The 11369-nt window shown below is 39.2% G+C and overlaps 1 long non-coding RNA gene across 1 annotated transcript; it reads right to left on the reverse strand.

The window, feature by feature from the left end:
• Positions 1–569: 569 nt before the first annotated feature.
• Positions 570–3482, reverse strand: LOC149491769 (uncharacterized). Its single transcript, XR_016319281.1, has 2 exons — positions 2658–3482; positions 570–836 (listed from the first exon to the last, which is right to left on the reverse strand). It is a non-coding gene; the product is annotated as an uncharacterized LOC149491769 (long non-coding RNA).
• Between the last annotated feature and the right edge of the window lie 7887 nt (positions 3483–11369).

Here is an 11369-nt window from a genome sequence, read left to right on the forward strand (position 1 = left end):
AGCTGGTGGGCCTGTGACATCCCGACCCGGCAAAGCGATCCTACAGGCTAGCTAGGGTAGTGGAATGTGGGACACAGGAATGAATTGAATCATATATCGAAAATGGGGAAACTAATCATTAGAGGCGCCTTTCGGTGGAGTGGCTGGAGAGTTGGAAGAGCTCCAGGGTTAAGCGTGCTCGCTTAACAAAAATCTCAGGATGGGTGACCTCTTGAGAAGTTTCCCATTTCACCTGCGGGACAAAATCGTGAGGGCGGGTGTATGTGTTGGCCGGATTAGACCGGGCACAACCCCGTGGCCAAAGCGAACAATTCCTCTGATGATTAGAGTCGGGGCGTGACAGAAGCAAAATCAATTAACCTATGGTTCAAAATGAAATTTATTGTGTAATATCAATTTACAAAGAAATTATCTAAAATTCAATCAAAATTACACCATATTTAAAGAAAAAAAACATATCCAATCAAATTGAATATATGTCACGACCCATTTCCATGGGCCGGACCGGCACTAGGGCCCAGGTAAGCTTAAGGCCCCCGAGGCCCGTAGTAAGCCTGAAACGCTACAAATTTGCTATCTCAATAAAATTTTAAACATTTACAAATTTCCCTGCTTACAATACACTATAGTTATAATACAGGCTCACAGAATTATTCCATCTATAATAATACACAACTTAAAAGTATACAAGTTCTATAACTGCGGAGTTTACTGACGGATGTATACATATAAGTCTTCGGACAATTATCTATTTAATTGATCAATACTAAAATTAGCGAATTTCTTTTTAACGGCGAAGAGCAGAGTTATAACTGGGATTTAGAAAATGCTACTTCCTGAAAGAATTGAACAAAAGGGATGTGAGTTTATTAATGAATAATAATTATTGCACAACACACACATTCACACATTTGTATAAATATATCAACCTAGTCATCCGACTAGGTATATGCTCACACAGCCAGTCACACAAATGGCATATCACCAGCACTCACAATTATTAACATCTTCATATAATCACATCACGTGGAAATTAGTCAGTGGCGTCACCTAAACCCCCGACGAGCCGTCCTCTCAAACAGCCCATCCTCTCAAACATGTGCACCCGGGGAGCCAATCCCCCATATCTGGCCGACCGGTCTAATCCTCACTTGACCAGTCCTCTCAATATTTTATTTTACATTCTCTCTTTTCTTTTCCATCTCATCAACATCATTTCATCAATTCATCAGGTGCACACGGGGGCGCCGATCTCCCATTTACCCGGCCGACGGTCCAATTTTACAATTCATCATAATCAGGATCCATGCTTTATCGACCGTCCTCACAAACCCATGGTGACCCACTTCATCCCAATTCCACACAAGCAAAGCACAGCAATATCACAACACAATTAATCAAACATTGCAAACAAATGCAGACTTATTATTCAATTGGACATCGTAATGCAATGCACAATTAAACATCCAAAATCAATGCAAATAAATAAATAAATAAATAATAGAATTGACAATAAACAACGATAATAAAATAAATAACAATAATAACAATAATAATGCAAATAAATAACTAAATATATAAATAATGAAATGAATAATAAAGATAATAAATAATTAGAGCACCGGATTTATTATGTACCAAATTATAGAACTAATCTAAATAAACTTATTTATTATGTTGTTAATTAAAATTTAGTTTAATTTCTGTCAAAATTTCGGCAGCACCTCCCCTAAAAATTGGACTATCTACCTGCTCACATATCACAATATCATTATATCTTTATCAATCAAAGCACACAGCCCATCCGTCGGGCAAGCAATCAATTTATTCTCCCTTCCTCCAACTAAGTAACAAAATAATTATTATTTAACCATCTATACAAAACCTTAGCTTTACTTAATACATGATTTCAACATTGATACAAATTAGTTTACTACTAATACAAAAATATTCATAGCTTTACTAAGATTAAACAAATAAGTAAATAAATACGCGATTAAATGAAAATGGTTATTTGTTTAATCTCCACATCCTACTTCTTTAAACTATCCGATCTTATATACCTTCAATAATCATACAAAGTTATGGCTCATATTTCTTTGACCAACATTAACTAGGATCTTATGTAACAACTTAATAATCCGTGAATCACTATCCTCACCAAGCAAGATTATAGGAAACGCCCTATTTAAATTATCTATTAAGCATAACTAAATAGGCATACTTTAACTAATCAATTCTTAGCACGAATTGAATTTATAACTCAATACACTATAGCCTTTGCTACTCATTAAGCAAAATTTAACCAAAATAACTAAACTAGCTGCTGCCTCAACAGTAAATAAAAATTCTTATATATGAACTTAATTAAACCGAAAACTACAATTTCTCTAATCACAAGTTGTTGCCATTTATCCAATTCTTAGCCTATAAATGAAAATTACCTCAATAACACCAAATCACCCACTAAATCAGAAAATTCATGAAATATACTAGAAAAGGTTGAAATTTTATTTACAAAAGACTATAAATGTTCATATATTTTTAAGTTAGTTTCTTATTATTCAATTTAGTCTATTAAATAACTCAATTAAATTCATTAATCAATCAATTAAGTTTTTATATATAAAAATTGAGAATTGAGTCTTAGAACGTACCCATTGGGAATCGGGCGACGATTCCATGATCAGCGCGAAGGGAAGAGGATTCTGTCTCTCGGGGGCCTCGCCGGAGTGTCGCCGGCCGGTAACTGGACAGCCGCCGTCGCCTCCGTGCACGGTGGTCGGAAAAACGACTTTTGCCCAGAATTTTACAATATATACACCAAAATGTTCGAAATCTCATGGGGACTCCGGATCTGTGTTCAAATTGGACTGACTGTGCCTTAATTGGCCGAAAATTACTTCGACAATGGCTTCGCCACTGCCATTCATGGCAATTCCGTCATCCAGGCTTCATCGCCGGAATCGATGCAGGGAAAACGTCAAGCAAGTGATGCGGAGTCAATTGAGTCCCTCAGTTGCATGTGAAGCAATCGTAAACGGGGTGGATTTCGCCGGAATCGAAGCTGCGTCGCTAAGAGGAAGAGGCTTGCATCGTCGCCGCTGAGGGCCTGATCGGCGTGAAGAAAGACTGGCAACGTGACCGGCGGCATGAGAGGAATCGATCGCCACCCACCATCGTCAGTCTGGTGGCCGGAGACAGAAGGAGAGGGAGAGGAGGGAGTCGCGCCCGCCCGCCAAGAAGGAGAGGAGGAAGGGAAGGAAAAGAAAGAAAAGAAAGGTATGTCGGTTTCTAGGTCATTCCGGTTCGATTCGAACCGGTTTGATCAAATTCAACGATTTGGCTCGATTCTTGCTCAGTTTGCAGGTTTTTCTCTCGGTTTTCGAATTTTTCGTGTGGTTTTCGAAAAATCAGTTTGATTTTAAGGCCCGGTTTGATTTATTTTAATTATGCAGTTCGATTCCATAATATTTTCTCCATTTAGTCAATATTAATAGAATATGAACAATTGTGACATTTGATTTTTTTTTTTTTACGAAAATTAATTTATATATATACATAATAGATTAATTGCTGGACTTCACATCATTATTCGAAAATTTAACTGTTCTCGATTCAAAATTTTCGACATTATATTTGGGCTTGCGCCCAATTCAAAAATTTGGGCTCGAATTGAGACTGTATTACATTTACAGCCCACACGGTCAAAATTCCCGATTTTTAATTAAATAAAAATCCAAAGATTTCAAAAATAAAAATTCAGGGTGTTTCAATCTCTCCCCCTTAAGACAATTCGTCCTCGAATTGGAATCTAGTAGGAGAGAGTAAGAATGGGCACACAGAGAATTCCAAAGCCATAAGAAATTACTTCCAACACCAAGGGCACAGCTCGAGAGTAGATAATATAAACCTAGGAAAGAAAAGAGTCAAGTATTCTAATTGTATTTCTATTGCTAACAATCCTATTTAGTGCCACTTGGCTGAAGTTTACGAGAAACTTAAGCTTATTGTCTAATTCTCCAATTCCTATCTTCAGACAGCTACTGAAATCTCTTTAGAAAATCTCTCTTGAATAAAATCTTACAATAAAACTGGGTTTAACAAGAAAATATATAGTTTTTTTTTTTTATATATATATATTATATTATATAATTTCATATGAAAATTTAAACTTTCACTAGGCATTTCTTCAGGAAAACTTAACACATAGCTTTCAAACACAACAATTGAAATTTAATTCATTTATAATAATAAGAATTAACTTGTCTAATTACATATATTAGTACTAAAACTTTCCTTAATCAAAAGTTCAGAAACCACTACTTTAATACAAAACTTTAAGAAAAAGTCAATCTTGTAACTTTCGTTGTCTATTAGTATCACAGGGCGACTCAAGCTCATTCTCTTGGTTTTTACCTATGCAAGTCCTATTCTTCCTATGATATTCTTATCCTGTACCAGTTCCACTATTCGATGACTCCTGGACTCAAGGATCTCACTGCACTACATAAATATCTTACCTTTACAAAGATTCTCATGTTTTTGACTCAACCATCAACTTTTCTTTAACTTGATCTCTCAAATTACTCTAAAACTTATCACCTAATGGATTTTCATAATAATACATTTCATCCCTCTTAGCTCTTATTGTTAATAACTTTTCATTCCACCAATGTTGCTATTAGTCCATCCTAAGGATATTAAATACTCTTATTAATTATTTTATCCACTTGGTTTCTGTGAACCCCTCCCCAAAATATCATGGGCATATGAATGCATGTGACTAAGGAAGAAATGCACGTGAATGAATGAGTCGCCACCTTGTTTAATTGTTTTAGGGTAAACTAGGAAAAACCCTAAGTGACTCCAATTTTAATTAACCTAGTTACTAGATTAATTAGCCCAATGTCTAAGGCATGGTATGCAAACCCGAGATGGATCCCGAGACTATGTCATGCTGCTAACTAACCAAAATGAATGAATGTTTGCTTTGCAAGGAAAATGAAGTAATTGGACCAAATGAAATGTTTGAATGAATTCGACTTGCCACTCGGGGTGAAATCCCGAACGTGCCTACGTACTTCCGTTTGAATGGAAGATCAAAGTCAACGTAGTTCGATAGGCCTCTTTTAGAGGGCTTTTGAAGGGGATGCTTAATGCATGAGTGTGTGTATGCTTTGTGCATTTCGTTTAGGCATTTTGCCAAAAGATTGATTGATTTAGGCACTTGGTGCCAAAATGTTGATTTTGAGGCTTTTAGCCAAAAGAATTTAATTTGGGCTTATTCTTGCCAAAAGATTGATTTTTAAGGCATTTGTGCCAAAACGAATTGTTTTAAGGCTTTTAAAGCCAAAATATTGGTTTAGGCAATTAATTTGCCAAATGATGTTAATTGGGCGATTGTCGCCTAAATGGATTGATTTAAGGCAGTTTATTTGCCAAAAAATTGTTTGAAGGCTTTTAGCCAAAGAAATTTAATTTAAGCGATTTGTCGCTACAAAAAGGTTAATCTTCACTTATAGGCAATTTGTTTGCCTAAAGTGATTAATTAAAGGCTTTTAGCCAAATTTTGATTTAAGCGGTTTGTCGCTTAAAAACTGATTAATTCTCACTTGTAGGTAATTTGTTTGCCTAAAGTGATTAATTAAATTGAAATATAGGCAATTTATTGCCATAATAAAAAAAAGTGTTTAATTAGGGCCTTTTAGTCACAATTATTGATTAATTAGACTTAGGCCGAAAACTGTTCGAAATAAAGGCACTTTACCATAGTTATGGATTAACTAGGCTTTTTTAGCCAATATTGTCGAATTTAAGCTTTAATACCACGATTATTGATTAACCGGGCATTTAAGCTTAATTTTATTTAATTGAGGCAATTTGTTTGCCTTGTGGATGATATGAATGCATTTATGCAGTTATAGAATTAAAGAGGAGTAGAAGAGAAACATGCATGAAATGCTAAATTAAAAAAGACAGAGTTTAGTTTTGTGTACCTGATTTAGTCGACGGCCACTTCTTAACTCCAGGTTAAGCTCCTCGTTAAGGGAAATTAATTAATTTAATTTAATTTAATTACCCAAATAACAAAGAAAGAAAGCAATAAAAGCTAAATTAAAATGCAAAAAAGCAGTAAAGAATCGCAAGGAGCGAGAGGGAGAAGGAGCGTCCGTCAACACAGACTGAGTGAGGAAAAAAGGAGGCCCGAGGCCTGTATTTATAGGCGCAAAACGGACTGTTTCCGGTGGCTGGGTCGCCGGATGGACCGCCGGCTCGGCGGCCCGCCCGGCGGCCGGGCCGCCGGCTGAGCCGCCGGATCGGCGGCCCTCCCGGCGGCCGGGCCGCCGGGTCTCAGCGGTCGGGCCGCCGGGTCTCGGCGGCCCGCCCGGCGGCCGGGCCGCCGGTTCGTCGGCGGCCAGCCCGGCGGCTGGGCCGCCGACTCGGCGGCCTTCCCGCAGCCAAGCGCCGGTCTTTCGGCGGCTGGGCCGCCGGGTCGGCGGCCTTCCCGGCGGCTGAGTCGCCGGGATGGGCCGCCGGCTCGGTGGCTGGCTCCGGTGGCTGAGCCACCGGGGCAGGCAGGTTTATTCCGGGGGCTTTTCCGGGAGTTTCGGACCTCCAAAAAATATTCCGAGATCCTCGTAATTTTCCGGACGTTTCAAGTACCATATTGGCATATTTCCGATGAACTTTCCGAAAGGCCTCCGGTCCGGCCGGACTGTTCGCAGTCCGGAAGAAAACAGGCTTTTGAGCCTCAAAATTTGAGTGTTCACAGTTGCCCCCCACCGGCAACCATAAAAATGATTTATGGGTGTCGGTGGTTGTCTGAAGACCAAATTTTGAGGATGGGCAGCGGAGGAAACCCCGCCGTGGTTTTTTTTTTTTTTTTTTTTTTTTTTTTTTTTTTTTGAAAATGAAATGATCAAATGCATGGATTTATGTTGGTAACTTAAAGATGTTTTTGCCTCTTAATGAGGGCTTAAAAAGAAGTTTTGCCTCTTAAAGGACTTGAAAAGAGAGGTTTTGCCTCTTAATGAGGACTTGAAAATAGATTTTGCCTCTTAATAAGGGCTTGAAAAGATGTTTTGCCTCTTAATGAGGGCTTGAAAAGAGATTTTGCCTCTTAATGAGGGCTTGAAAAGATGTTTTGCCTCTTAGAGGACTTGAAAAGATGTTTGCCTCTTAGAGGGCTTGAAAAGATGTTTGGCCTCTTAGAGGACTTGAAAGATGTTTTGCCTCTTAATGAGGGCTTGAAAAGAGATTTGCTTTATTTTACTTTTCTCATTGAGAACCAAGGGTCCACCTAAAGTCGAAATGATCAAATGGCTTGGTTTTGGATGAAAAAGGGTTGGTTATTGGTTAGGGTTTCACCCTAGGTTTTATGTAAGAAAGTTAACCATTAACCGGGTTCTACCCTGGGTTTGGGTAAAAGAGATTGACGATGGTTGGGTTCCACCCTGGGTTGTGTATGTTTTTTTTTTATAACACTTGCCCCTGAATTCAACTTGGAGGATTTTGCCCCCGGCTTGAGAGAATTGATGCCCTTATTAGCTGAAATGGAATTTCTTCTTAATGAAAGACAAAATTCCGTGATTACTTCTGTGATGGGAGAATGGTGAAGGTTCTTATCACTTCTTGCCCCCAGAATGGTGCTGACCATGGAATACTTCAAAACATTGGGTTTGTACTTGTCCAATCGATTGAGGAATCAAAGAGAACAAAGCCACTTATATGACTCGAGGAAAATGGACAATGTGGATGACATCGCTCGTCTGAAAGGATCAAAGAAACGATGGTTCGAGTGGCGACAAGGTATTAAAGAATTACCTCTCAACGATTATGTTTGACATTTTTTAGGGCTGTTTTGGAAACCCCGGGAGTGAATTGACATTTTCCTCGCTCTCTTTTTTTTCGAGGAATGACTCAAAGAATGACGCTTTCAAAACGAACTTTTTTGAGAATGACTCGATCTTTGTGACCCATTGTGGAATGACCACTGGTGATGGAGACTTGATTTTAGAGACTCGATTTAGAGACCCAAAGTTTTCTTGTAGTGAATTTTGACTCGAAGGAACTCAGTGATTCCTGGAAAAAATGATTATATACTCCCAAGGAGACCTTTGAAATTTTTTTTTTTTTTTTTTTTTTTTTGCCTAGTAGCCGCCCTTTCGGGTTTTCGACTCTAGCAGGCTCTTTGCCCTAACTTTTGCCTAGACCGCCCTTTCGGGTTTTCAGCCTAGCGGGCTCAATTCTTGCCTGAAGCCGCCCTTTCGGGTTTTCAACTCCAGCTTTTATTTTTCTTTTCTTCTCTTTTTTTATTTTTTATTTTTTATATTGGCAAAGAGAAATGCTATTTATGATGCAAACTTATGTTTGTGACCGCGCCTTTGTGGCTGCCTACGTATCTCCAAGAACTCTTCGGGGATGGGGAGAATCAGGTCTTTCGTAGTTCCTTCCGGGATGCGAACTTCGTGCTCGGCTGGTGCGGAATTCATCTCCGTCTTGATGTTAGTGCGAAATTCCTTTCCGTCTTGGTGCGGAATTTATTTCCGGCTTGCTGCTGGGGCAGAATTCAATTCTGACTTAATTTTGATTGTGGAATTCATTTCCGATTTGACTTCTTCGGGATTCCTTCCTGACTTGATATTAATACAGAATTCATCTCCGATTTGATTTTTTTTTTTTTTTTTTTTTTTTTTGCTGGATTCCTTCCCGGCTGGATGTCTCTGCGGGATTCCTTCCCGACTTGATGTCTTTGCGGGATTCATTCCCGACTGGATGTCTTCGCGGGATTCTTTCCCGGCTTGATGTTGATGCAGAATTCTTTCTGACTTGATTTCTTCGCGGGATTCCTTCCCGGCTTGATGTCTTTACGGGATTCATTCCTGACTTAGATGATGTTGAATCAACTTATTGACTCGAGCTCGTATGATAGTGATGACCCTAGGCGAATCTGACTTTGTTGTTGTAGTGGTTTTACCACTGGTTGACTGAAATGTGACTTGTATTCGCCACAAAGAGTTTTGAATACCCACATTGTGGCGGTAACTTGAGGGGCTTGAGTGTTGAAGAAGCTTTTATGCTTTGAGTTTATGGCTTTGCCATGTTTGAATTCTTGAGGTTAATTTGATTCCTTTTCTTGAACTTTATCTTCCTCTGAACTTGAAACTTATTTCCTCAATGGTTCTCCTCTCCATAAGGAATTTTGAGGAGACTCTTCCTTTTCCCCGTTTGAGAAATGATCCTTGTTTATAAGGACACTTGTACTTGTGCCATGCTTGGCGCTTGATTTTCAAGGTGTTTGTTGTCATCCAATTCGTGAAAATGACTGCTTCTTTTAACTTGCTTTTTCAAAGTGTGAGTAGCCGCTTGGTCTTTGTCCTTATGGCTGAAATGATTTGTCATCTACCCTTGATGGTCTTGAATTTAACGGAGAGCCTGCAGTTGACCCGTTTTTGACAACTCGATTTCCTGTAGCTTTGTCCTTGATTTCTTTCTTTTGTGCAGGAGTTCCTCTTTGACCCATTTTTTTCTTTTGCTTGTTTTCTTCCTTTTGACCAGGGGTTCCTTTTGTCCCGTTTTTCCCTATGCCTGCTTAGAAGCAGCCTCTCCATAAAGAATTTCGAGGCAACTGGATTCTGAGATGACTTGAGTAGTGTATGGATAGCATTGCGACTTCGTGCAGACCCAAACCCAATTCCAAATATAACTTCTTTTATTCTGTCGCTTTTAAGCTCGAAATTCAAACACCTCTCTGTCGGAGCATCTTCCATTCCTGGGTTTTTGGAGAAACCATTCTGGCCCTAACCCCTTCAATCGGCTTTGCCTCGGTACTGTTTTGAAGTCTTGCGTACCCTTTGCTGGATCCTTTCCATGATTACCCTTCAAAACTTCCCCTTTGATGGTGCTTCTTAGGATGCCCCCAGCTTTGATTGATGCAGAGCAAATGAAAGGATGAATGCATTTTTCTTTGCCAATTTTTATTATCTTTTTGTCATTTTTTTTTATTTTTTTCAATTTTTTTTATTATTTTTTTCGATTTTTTTTTATTTTTTATTTTTTTGCTTTCACAGGCAAGGATAGGGAAAGAGTATAAATATGATTGGAACGTAAACTGATCCCTTTTTATTGATAAGACAAAATTTGTGTACAAAAGACACTTAGATTTACAAATGAATACTTGAATGGAAATGAAAATGAAAAGAAAAAAGAACTAGACCCTAAAAGATAGACTCTAGGTGGACTGTGATGGACTAGGATTGAATTGACTGTAGTGACTTTGTTCTTCTCGATGCTTCAATCGATCAGACATATTGTTGTTGGTCTTGAACAATACCTTTGTTCTTTTGGAGGCTTGATCTCAACCTTCTCAGACACAAACTTCATTCAATTCTAAGAAAAAGTTCGAAAGGATCGAACGATTCTTGTTCAGCAAATTTTTTTTTGCATTAATCCCATGGTTAGGCAAGGGATTGGTTGATGTTCAGCTTGCTCTTGGGGATGATGGACCCATTGTCAACTAGGTCTTGTAGACGGTTTTTCAAAGTCCAGCATGATTCGGTCTTATGCCCATGCCCTTGATGGTACTCACAGTATCATTGGTTTTGAAATTCCGGGGGCAGGGGGTTTGGTAATGGCCTTGCTTCTAAGGGCTTCAGTAAATTTGCTTTCACTGCTTCTCGGAACACCAAAAGGGTTGGCATGCGAGATCAGTATATTGCCTCCTTGGCTGATTGTTTCCCAAATTCCCAACACGTAAAGGATTCGTGGGGATTATACTGGCTATTTCGTTTGTCTCACTGGACCCAGCATGATTCTGCTTCTTGTATGAGTCTTCTTTGAGTTGACCCAACTGGATTAAGTCTTCCACCTTAGTTGCAGTCGCAATGAGCGATTGGAACGTAGGCAAGTACTGTGTTTGAATCTGTGACTGGTAGACAGGCAGTAAATTCTTGATTATTATGTCAACTTGTTCCTGTTCAGAGGGTCGGTTGATCATTTGAGCAGCTTTGGCTCTCCACCTCGAAAGGAACGAGGAGAAAGACTCATTGTTCTTTTGTCTAGTGGTTTCCAGCTCTCTCCGAGTGACATCCACTTCGATATTATAATGGTACTGCGTGTTGAAAGCATTGCATATGTCCTCCCAATTCTTCATTTGGAACGATCCAAGCTTACAAACCATCTTAATGCAGCACCAGTCAAAGATTGCTGAAACAACTGAGCAAGGAGCTCGCTGTTCAGGCCAAACGGGTTGAGGGCACCTACATACATTTTCAGGTGCGTTTTAGGACAAGTGGTTCCATCAAACTTGTCCATGTTGGGCATCTTGAACTTTGTCGGCAGTCTTGCTTCGGGGAATAAGGACAAGG

Source organism: Jatropha curcas, unplaced genomic scaffold, assembly GCF_041381405.1.
Source record: "Jatropha curcas cultivar XTBG-Jc1 unplaced genomic scaffold, XTBG_Jcur_1.0 HiC_scaffold_645_pilon, whole genome shotgun sequence".
Lineage (NCBI taxonomy): Eukaryota > Viridiplantae > Streptophyta > Magnoliopsida > Malpighiales > Euphorbiaceae > Jatropha > Jatropha curcas.